Raw genomic sequence first — 9,395 nt, forward strand, 5'->3', positions numbered from 1 at the left:
TCTCAAGGATGTGCACGTTCCATGCAGTCCATGACATCTGAAATAGATGAAAACATACGGCATCTTTCAGATGCTATTTAATTTAACAGTTAACAATTAAGTAATTCACAATTACATGATGACTGTTGCAAAGATTAACTCATTTTCTAAATCTTTAAAAGCTTTACTTTGGTTTCTGCATTCTGTCACATTGCTGAGCTGTCAGGAAGGAGTGACAGATGGTCTGTAAACCCAGTAAGTCTGTTGTACATTACAACTTCCCATGCAGGTAAGCTTTGAAAGAGTTTAGTGCAAAAGCCTGCAAACCTTTTCATAGCTTTCCTTTTATTGTTCGCCTTGGATGACATGAAAAAATTGGGCTAAGGTGATTTCAGTACTCAGAGATATTAATGTCCTCATGTTAGGGGTCAGATCACCTCTACCTTAACAGACTGGCATACTCACCATAAGAAGCTTTAAGACTTCTATCAAGGATAGATAGAATTCATTTAACTGGAGAATTGCTGACACTGCATCTATCTTCAAAAAGCAGGAAAGTGTGATCTGGGCAACAAAAGAATTGACATGTCCTTCTGCCTCCAAACAACAATCCTTGCTATTACCTGAAATTGCAGAGGGGGATGCTTTAGTGGTTGAGGAGGTAGAACGTAAAAACATATTGATTTCTCAGTAGCTCTCTATCCATGTTTTTCTTCTACCATGGCTTCTTGTCCCTGGCAACAAGGTGACATCATCACTGTTGGGAAGTTTGGGCTCCCTAAGCAGTTTGAGATCTGAGTCATCCTGTGGGATGAAAAGCTCTCTGAGTAACACCTTCTCTGAAGGGCATCCTTTGTAGGAAAAGGACTGTGATTGTGTAAGGTGTCCAGTCATGCAAGCGACTCTTGAAGGCAGCATCCCCAAAGACAAATTGTGAGTCACACTGGTTCCTCTGCTGATACCACTATCATAACCATATCACTTTGGAAATATGATCTGTTGTTTAGGTAAGTGTGATGCATAGGGTTGTTCAAAAAGGTGGGATGACTTTTTTCTTTCTCTTCCTGTGGGACACACATTAGATAATGCCGACTAAGGCAAAGGCAGAAGGGAATTTCCAAAATTTGTGCTTGTTAGTAGCAGTCCTCAAAGGTTTCCCTTGCAATTTATCAGGAAACATAAAATACTTGTGGTATAGAACACCCTGCAGTGCCTGCACACACTACTCTTTTTGAATTCTCAGCTTTTGGGAAAACAGACAATTATATGCTGGTCCATAATTGACTGTGCAACCATGGCAATAAGGAAGCATAATACTAAAATAACCCCAAGAATTGTACATTGAGACTTCAAGATCAAGTTTCTCATTGCAAGCTAGGAAATAGAAGGTTACATGTTAAATACATACAGTCAGAATTGTTTCTTAAGGGTGTATTTCTCTTGGTGCTCATTTTCTCTCATACACTCAGGATGCTTCCTGGCCAAAAGAGTTTTAGTACCAATGACAAGAACTTCTCTTGTGAATGATGCCCTCAGTTCTCATTATAGGGTTTCCTGCAGGACAGGCACCTCAGCATTTTTTTCTCCATTTTATTATTCAGATTTGGAATGTAAATGTATTTGGTTGTTCTGCTTAGAGGCTTGGATTTTGGGTTCTTCACTCAAAGATTTTAGGTTCATCCCCAAAAGAGCACTGTGTATATGGACCACGAAAATAATGTGAAGGCTCTTTCTGAAGCTGACGGCGGGATGTGATCCTGATGAACTCACACCAAATGTTGTACAGGCTGCTGGTTATAAATGTCTTCAAGTAATCTTACAGTTTCTGTAATGTTATTAGATTTCTACACAGAATGCAACCAGGCATTAATGACAGATTATTAATTACTCTGACTGAGCCCCTCTATAGTAGGACAAGAATACTCTGCTTTCAACAACTGTTCGATGGGATCCTATGTCTTGCCAGCATATTTGCTTTAGTATTAAGCCTCCATAATCCAGTTTCTCATCTGAGAATAAGACAAAGGACCCAAAATCCAGAGTATCTGAGGCTAAAGAATTATGGGAGAAAAGGGAATATGTTGCAGAGTTGCTCATTCAAGCAATGCTTGCTCTTTTTGATCCCTTGGTCTGTCTATTCATTCCCAGGCTCTTCATATGCATGGCCAGGTTGATATTCTTGAAAGAAGCGCCTGTATCCCACTACTGTGGAGATAATTGTCCTTGAAGTTCTGAAAACATGAGGACTAAATTACTTTTCTGTACCTTCCAAGTACTTTTCTCAACATGAAGCTAGATGGATACTATCTTTACAAGAAACCTTTCTACTGGAACATAAGAAAAACAGTGGCAAGCTGGAAAAGCAATGTCAGAAATACAAATTTTATTCCTTTTCCTGTGTGGATGTCCCAGCCCTGATACAGGCTTCTCAGAGAGGTTTTGGAGTTTTCAGCCTTAGAGATATTTGAAAGCTGTCTGTACACAGTGGTGGGAGCCAGGTCTAGATGGTTCTGCTTGAGCAGACAGGTTGGGCCAGATGACCTCCAGACCTCCTTCATTCTGCCATTCTGTTCAAGGCTTGGCTATGCTTGAAACAGACCAAGACTTCCTGTCAGACACTCACACTGATCTCCTGAGCCTCAGGTCCAAGTTTTCCAGTGTGTCCTCTCGTCCTGGCCTTGTTTAACTCTGTACCAATATCTAGTATTTGTGGAAAGTGGTTGCAGATGAGCAATCCCAAAACTGTTGCCCATGAGGAGATCAATAGTACAACTTCTCCAGCAGTGTCTGAGCGGAAACTCCAAACTACCAAACGCAGCTGATGCACTTTTGTGAGGAATCCTGCCTTCAGAGGGCTCACATTTTGCCTTTCATAAGAAAAACTCTCAGTAAACTCTACTCCTAAATAGTTTAAAGGTGTCATTTATCATGGCTTTTATCCTTGTCTTTGAAGACTATTCTGTGAGTCAATGGACCTCAGTATTCAGAAAACTTCCTCGTATCAGGACTGTTTTCCTTTCCTGCATTTCAGCTCATTAGCCCAGGATCTATTTTTCTACCTTCTCACCCTGCACATGAATATTCAGCTATGAAAGTAGGGGAAAATATAACCTGCATCAAAGGCAACTCCAGCAAAGCTCTGAGACCATGTCCGTTCCCAAAAAGAAAAGAGGGAAAAAGAAAAAGGGGTCTATTGTGTGGCAAAACCAATTCCTAGAAAACAAAAAATGTCTGAAGCATGCCAGTGTTTTGAATGGGAAGTCTACTAGTGACTTCAGCTGTTGGATGACAAATAAAGCAGTATTTGCCTGGAAGGGAATACTCTGAGAAGCCAAAAGAGGAGTCGAATATCAGCACTGAATATTGATGGTACAGAAGGCTGTAATTCTTAAAAACAACTGTATGCTCAAGAATTTGAGTGTCTCACTGGCAGTAAAGCTGACAAGGTAGGATGAATTTTACAAGGAAAAACAGAGCTGTATAAGCATGACTTATTAACCAATATCCTCAAAAGAGACTGGAACAACCACAAAAAGAACTTTCAAATATCCATGAAGGTTTGGGGTTTTTTTCCAGTATAAACACAATAAGCTACACAGCTGAGCTGTACATTAGTGGTTATGGACTGACAAAATACTAAAGCATTGTTATGGCAAAGGTGTTGGCAAATGTGGTGTCAGGGAACTATGCTAGAACTATCAACATGGCTTCTTTTCTGAAACATTAAGGCTAGCTTTTAGGGTGAGTTTTAAGCTATATTGAAGAGAAACATGACTGATAAGGGATAGTTAACAAGCCATTAAGCAAACAGTTTTACAGTCTGCCTCACCTGTCTATTACAGCAAGTAGCATGTGCTGTGAGAGGTGGTGTCAGGTAACCACATTTTTTAGGAATGTACACAGTTGTTCCTACCTTGAAATACAAGTAATTGGCAAGGATAGCTGGTCTTCACTGCTGAAAATAGGTAGCACTCTGCATCTGTTGAGATTCAGTCCATCCTCACTGAATTTTTTTTTAACCTCTACATTACATGCAGAATTCAAAGAGAAATGGTCACTAAGAAGGAGCATAAAAGTTATTGCTCTGCAGGGGACAACTACTGGGCATACTCTCCTCTAATTGATCCTTTTGCTGTTAGGAAGGTTTTTACATATAGGATATGATGAAGCAGGGATAAAGATACTTATTTCTCAAAATATCATCCAAGGGTTGTCATTCAGCTCTATCTGGACCAGAGAGCAACACACATTTGAAAAAACAGAGGATCCCAGAGACTCCAGCTAGGTTTTGAAGTTGGTCACCATTATTTTGGTCACTGTTCAGAAGGGAGAACATGATTTGCAGCAGGCAAATACAAGGGATCTGGCTTCGTAAGATACACAAAAGTATTTTGAATTATGGACCATATGCAATATCCTGCTAAGCATTTTCATGAAAGGACAATAAATTTCTACTTAGAGAAGTGCTCCAATACAGCTCACAAGGGAAAGAACAATTCATGGAGAAACTAAAGAGCTGGCCTCCCAGCCACACCAAAGAGGTCAAAGTCTTCTGAAGTGGCAGCAAAATACTGCATTTGCAGGCAGTCCCACTGTGTTGAAAGGTTTTATTCAAAGAGCTGCAAGTTAATTAGAGGAAAGTTGAAGGGCTGTCAGATAATGCTAAGCTTCATTAAATATTGGCTTCCTGGCAAAAAAAAAAAAAAAAAAAAGTCTAAGAGAGAGACAGGATACATTTGTTCTAATTGCTTTATGCATTTACAACATCTTGGCCATCTTAAATATCAACTTCCTACACAGATATAACCGACCAGGCAAAAGGGAGAGGACAGCAAGGGTGCATCACTGTCTTGGCAGGCATTACACTCAGCCAAAAAAAGAAGTAATTAGTGGATGTATTTTTGTTTATATCAGTCTGGCAGACAACGTAACAACAAAGTACCCTCAGTACACACTGGAGCTTTTATAGAGCTAGGAAATGAGACATATAAATGTGACAAGCAGAGTTAAGCAGAATGAATTTTTCCTCCAATTTGAATAAAATCACCTAATTTTGCTTTCTGCAGGCTTATTGGGATATTTTTGCTCTCTTTACAAGATGTTCTCTGTTATATGAATAAAACTTTAGGACTTCAGAGAATCCAACAGGATTTGGATGAATTCTGTTGTATATGGGCAAATATAGATGCCTTCTGAAGACTAAAGAGAGCAGCAGAACAGAAACAGGGCATGAAAAATCATGGGATGAGAAAAAAGTCAGTGGTTTTGAGGACTCTCAGATCCATAAACCCATTCACGTGGCTATTTCTACAGCATACAGATACAGTAATTTGAAGAGCACACCATTTCTAAGCAAGCTGCAGTGCACAGCAGAGAGGCTTAAAGAAAAGTATGTAGGCGTCTGCAGGTGAAAAAAGGTTGCAAACCACATGTCTAGTCCAGGCTAGCAAACAAAGCAAGAGTTCATGAGTGCCTGGGGTCCTTTACACATTTGTGGCTGTCATTCTGAGCTGCCTGACCATACACATGCATTGTTCTCAGCCCTGATGCTCCTCTGATTTGCAGAGTAAATCTTTGTGGGAGTTCATGCATTGATTTTAGAAAAATAATAATTTCTAAATCTACAAAATCTATGGTCATTTAACAGTATGAACCATATCTAGTGTTTACTCATCAACTCCTGCATGAAAAGTCTTGACTTGAATTCATTAAGTTGTCTCTTCCAGAGAGATTTAAAATACAGTGAGAAAAATTTCAAATTACAGACATCTCTCTCTGAGTTGTTGCAATGCTTCACTGATGATTAATTACACTTCAATTTCAAGTTGAATTTGCCTAGCTTCTGCTTTCAGAAGAATGTGTTTTTCCAAGGCCTCCTTCCCCCACACTTTCCAGACACCATTACTTATTTTAGGAAACAATGCAAAAGACTCATTCAAAATGATGGGATTTGGAGGGGATGAGGAGCAATCAATACTGTGTGCTTTGGGAGGAAAATGATCTCCAGGAAAGGTGCAGTAAATTGCAGCCTCTACTGTGAAATCTTCCCAGGAAAACTATCCAGTAGCAAAGTTGCAATTGTAGCTTTGACTTCTTTTTCCTGTTTACAGGTCTGCACAGCCTTGCCCTTATCAATGATCATTAAGGACTGTGTTCAAATCCTGTAATTCAGTCAGATTGAGAGAACCTTCGTTGACAGATATTTAGATATGGGAGAACAAGGAAAACACCTCCTCCCTCCCCCTTCTGATGTTTTCTGTGGAGTTTGTCTTTAGCGTATAACATTTGCTAACAAGACTTTGGTCCTTGCCAACTGATTTTCCTGCCAGGCATTGCTCTGTTACTCTTTCTGATGTTACATGCAGGAAACAAAGCCTAATGCATTGAATCAGGTGTCTCAGAGGGACTTCATCCCTCATAAGCAGCACCTGAAGCAGCCTCCTGCATCCCTGTCCCTGCAGGGACATGGAGAGGGGCCACAAAGCCCGGAGTAGCCTAAGTGGGGCTCGCTGTGCCCACCAGTGTGACCCAGCATTGCAGGGCCAGCCCGAGGCACTTCTGGTCTCCCCAGGCTGTGTGAGAGTTCTGCAGCTGGGTCCCCTCCAGAGCACTGCTGAAAATGCAGACAAAGCTCCTGAGTTTTATACATAAAATGGTGTCTGCTGGCAAAAACCACTGCCTGCATGACCTTAGGGTTACAGGGACACTCAGACTTCTCTTCCTCTCCCAGGGAAACAGCAAGAGGAAAGGGAGGACATGGTCTTTTGAACATCTGACTCATTCTTCCTTCAGGCTAAACAGCAGGAAAGTAGGGAAGCTTTCAGGGAGAGATTATCCCAAGGAAGATGGAATCATATTGCATACGTACAATGTGAGGTTGACAATAGGACACCAGTACTTTTTATGTGAATGAAACATTTTTTAATTCACTGCTAATTCAATGGCTAGTGTCCATCCACAAGTCAGTGTTTTATTAGTATTACATTACCCTGAGGAACTGGCAGTCAGGTAAAAATGAGAATTTATTTTCCAAAGAAAACCAAAGATGTCTTCACCTCCCTGGTGAAAGCACAAAAGGATCCTTGCATGCAGAGTAGCAGGGCTATGGCAGCACACACATTTCTGTGGATGCAGGGACATGCACTCTTGCCTCTCCCTGTTTGTGCTGATAGTGGTGTGGGAACACTGTGTATAGGGAAAGCTTGAGATTGGTCTCAGAGCAGGAAGCTCTTCGTGTGAGCCTTAAAACACAAAAGTGTATTCTGGAGGACAGGTCTAACCGGCTCTGCCATGCAGCTCCCAGCACTGTCTTTTGAGTTACACCAAGAACTTACCTGCAGTCCGACTAGAAAAGTTACCCCTACTTGTTGATTTGGGGATGGCATTTTTCACTCTGACTGAACACCTCACTTGCCTTGCTACCTTGGCATCATTATCAATGACAACCTGACCTTCTATAATCCCCAATGAAAGTGCACTTTTCCTTTAGCTGATTTTCTTTTTAAGAGGATGAATCCATGTGTGAATTAATTCAGCTGCATATTTCTTTGGGATTTTTTTGGCCTGCTTTGTGATATCCTTCCCTTCTTCTGTCCTTAATCCTTTTTTTTCCTGGGTGTTATGTTATTTATTCAGTCTATGGTTTCCCTCTGGCTTATTATCTGGTGAAGATCTCGAAGATAATTTTCTTGTAGACCTCTGTGAGTGCACAGGGAAGAGGTTTGTTTAAGGGTATTATATTGCAAAAAAGGACAATGTAGATTATTTGTTATCAAGATGAGTCTAACAAGCCAAGAATATTCTAGTTATATAGTGAGAAAGAGGAAAAATAGACAATATCTTGTAAAGGACCTTGTCACTATCTCTTGCATGTCCCTTTGCACACTTAACCTGAGTTTTCTGGTTCTGCCAGGTTGAGGATAGCCACTGAAATCTCCACTGAGGGTTGCTCCGCAGGCACATAGACATCCTTTTTCTTTTGTTGATGTCCTGTTTCAGCACATGCTGGTGTCCGACTTGGATGGAAATTAAGCTCAGAAAGAGGTTGCCAAGGGTTTTCTCCAGGATAAGAGCCACCTTGTGTTCAGTATGCAACTCGTGGGATTTTTTGTTTAAAAGGATAACTTCGTTTGTTAGAAAATTCATTTTCTGTCTTTTCCTCATCTATTTAATCAATCATAGTGGGCTAATGCTTTGTGAGCCTGTGCTCATTAGAGATGATGTTTTATTAGATAACCTTCAATAAAGTTGCATCCAAGGTCATGGGTGAATGCAGCTCATCTCTACACTTCAGTTTCCATATTGTGAAAATGCCACCTGTGAAAAAATGAGAAAGTGTGGGTGTCTCAGGGCTGTGTGCTCTTCTACCTGACTTTTTGCAAGCCCGACCACCAGAATGGGGTGTACTTCTCCATAAAGCAGAAGAGAGAAAAAAATGAGAGGTCTCAGAGTCAGATAATCAGGATTAGTATGTTGAACATTGAGACATTTAATATCACCACTCAGAAATACAGGGAAGAGAATGAATCCCAACCTACTTTGGGATATGGGCACCTACCTCTTAGCCACAAATCCCCACCTGGCAGTTTTGCATGCATCCCACCCCTCCACTCTTCCCTTCTCCCCAGGTAAATGCTTAGCCAAGATTTGCCATAAGAACTCAGCTGGATCATTAAGGTTTAATCTTTTTCTCCAAGGCAATAAGACCAAGGCTATTCAGGTTGTTAGTTAAAGGGTATTCAAAGTAATTCAAGGTATTTGGGTTGGTTTTTTGTTTTGGTCTCTTGGGCCCTCCAACCAGAGTGTTCTAATCATAAAGCTAAAGGCTAAATGCAATCTGAGATGTGCTTTGGACATGAGAGGACATATGCCTGTTGAAACTCCTCTGTGCTGGGGAAGCCTTAGCAGAGGTTGGATCTAGTAGCTGGACAGCTGGTTTTGGAGAGGGAGGCCATAGGATGACTGAAGAGAACACAGCTTCTGCATGCTGGCCCTGCCACTTGACTGTCACTATGCTGGGACAATCTTGGGCTGATGTGGTGTAAAAAGACATGGCAGATTGGGCTCCTCTACCAGCACACAGAGAGGCATCTAACTTGTGGGTGCCAGCAGGATGCAAGGATGGGCCAAGAAAGGGGCACACTGGCTTGCAAGGCTTGGAAACATAATTTCTACTTGGAATATTTAAATCTAGCTAGAGTTCAAATGAATGCTGCACTAGATATCCATACACATGCCCAGGCTCTCAGCACTAGATAAGACAGGTTTTAAAGGATCACAACTTCAGCCTTAGGAAAGACTTAAGTACTAAAAGCCTTTTGTGGGTCTATTCCCAAATCATTTGGAGTAATTAGCTGCCTATTTTCCTGGCAAAAAGAAGAGCATAAGAGGATATGTGTAGAAGGTCAGCAGTTTCC

This window comes from Corvus kubaryi, unplaced genomic scaffold, assembly GCF_017639235.1.
Source record: "Corvus kubaryi isolate FWS band 111438036 unplaced genomic scaffold, C.kubaryi_AGA036_p1.0 133, whole genome shotgun sequence".
NCBI lineage: Eukaryota > Metazoa > Chordata > Aves > Passeriformes > Corvidae > Corvus > Corvus kubaryi.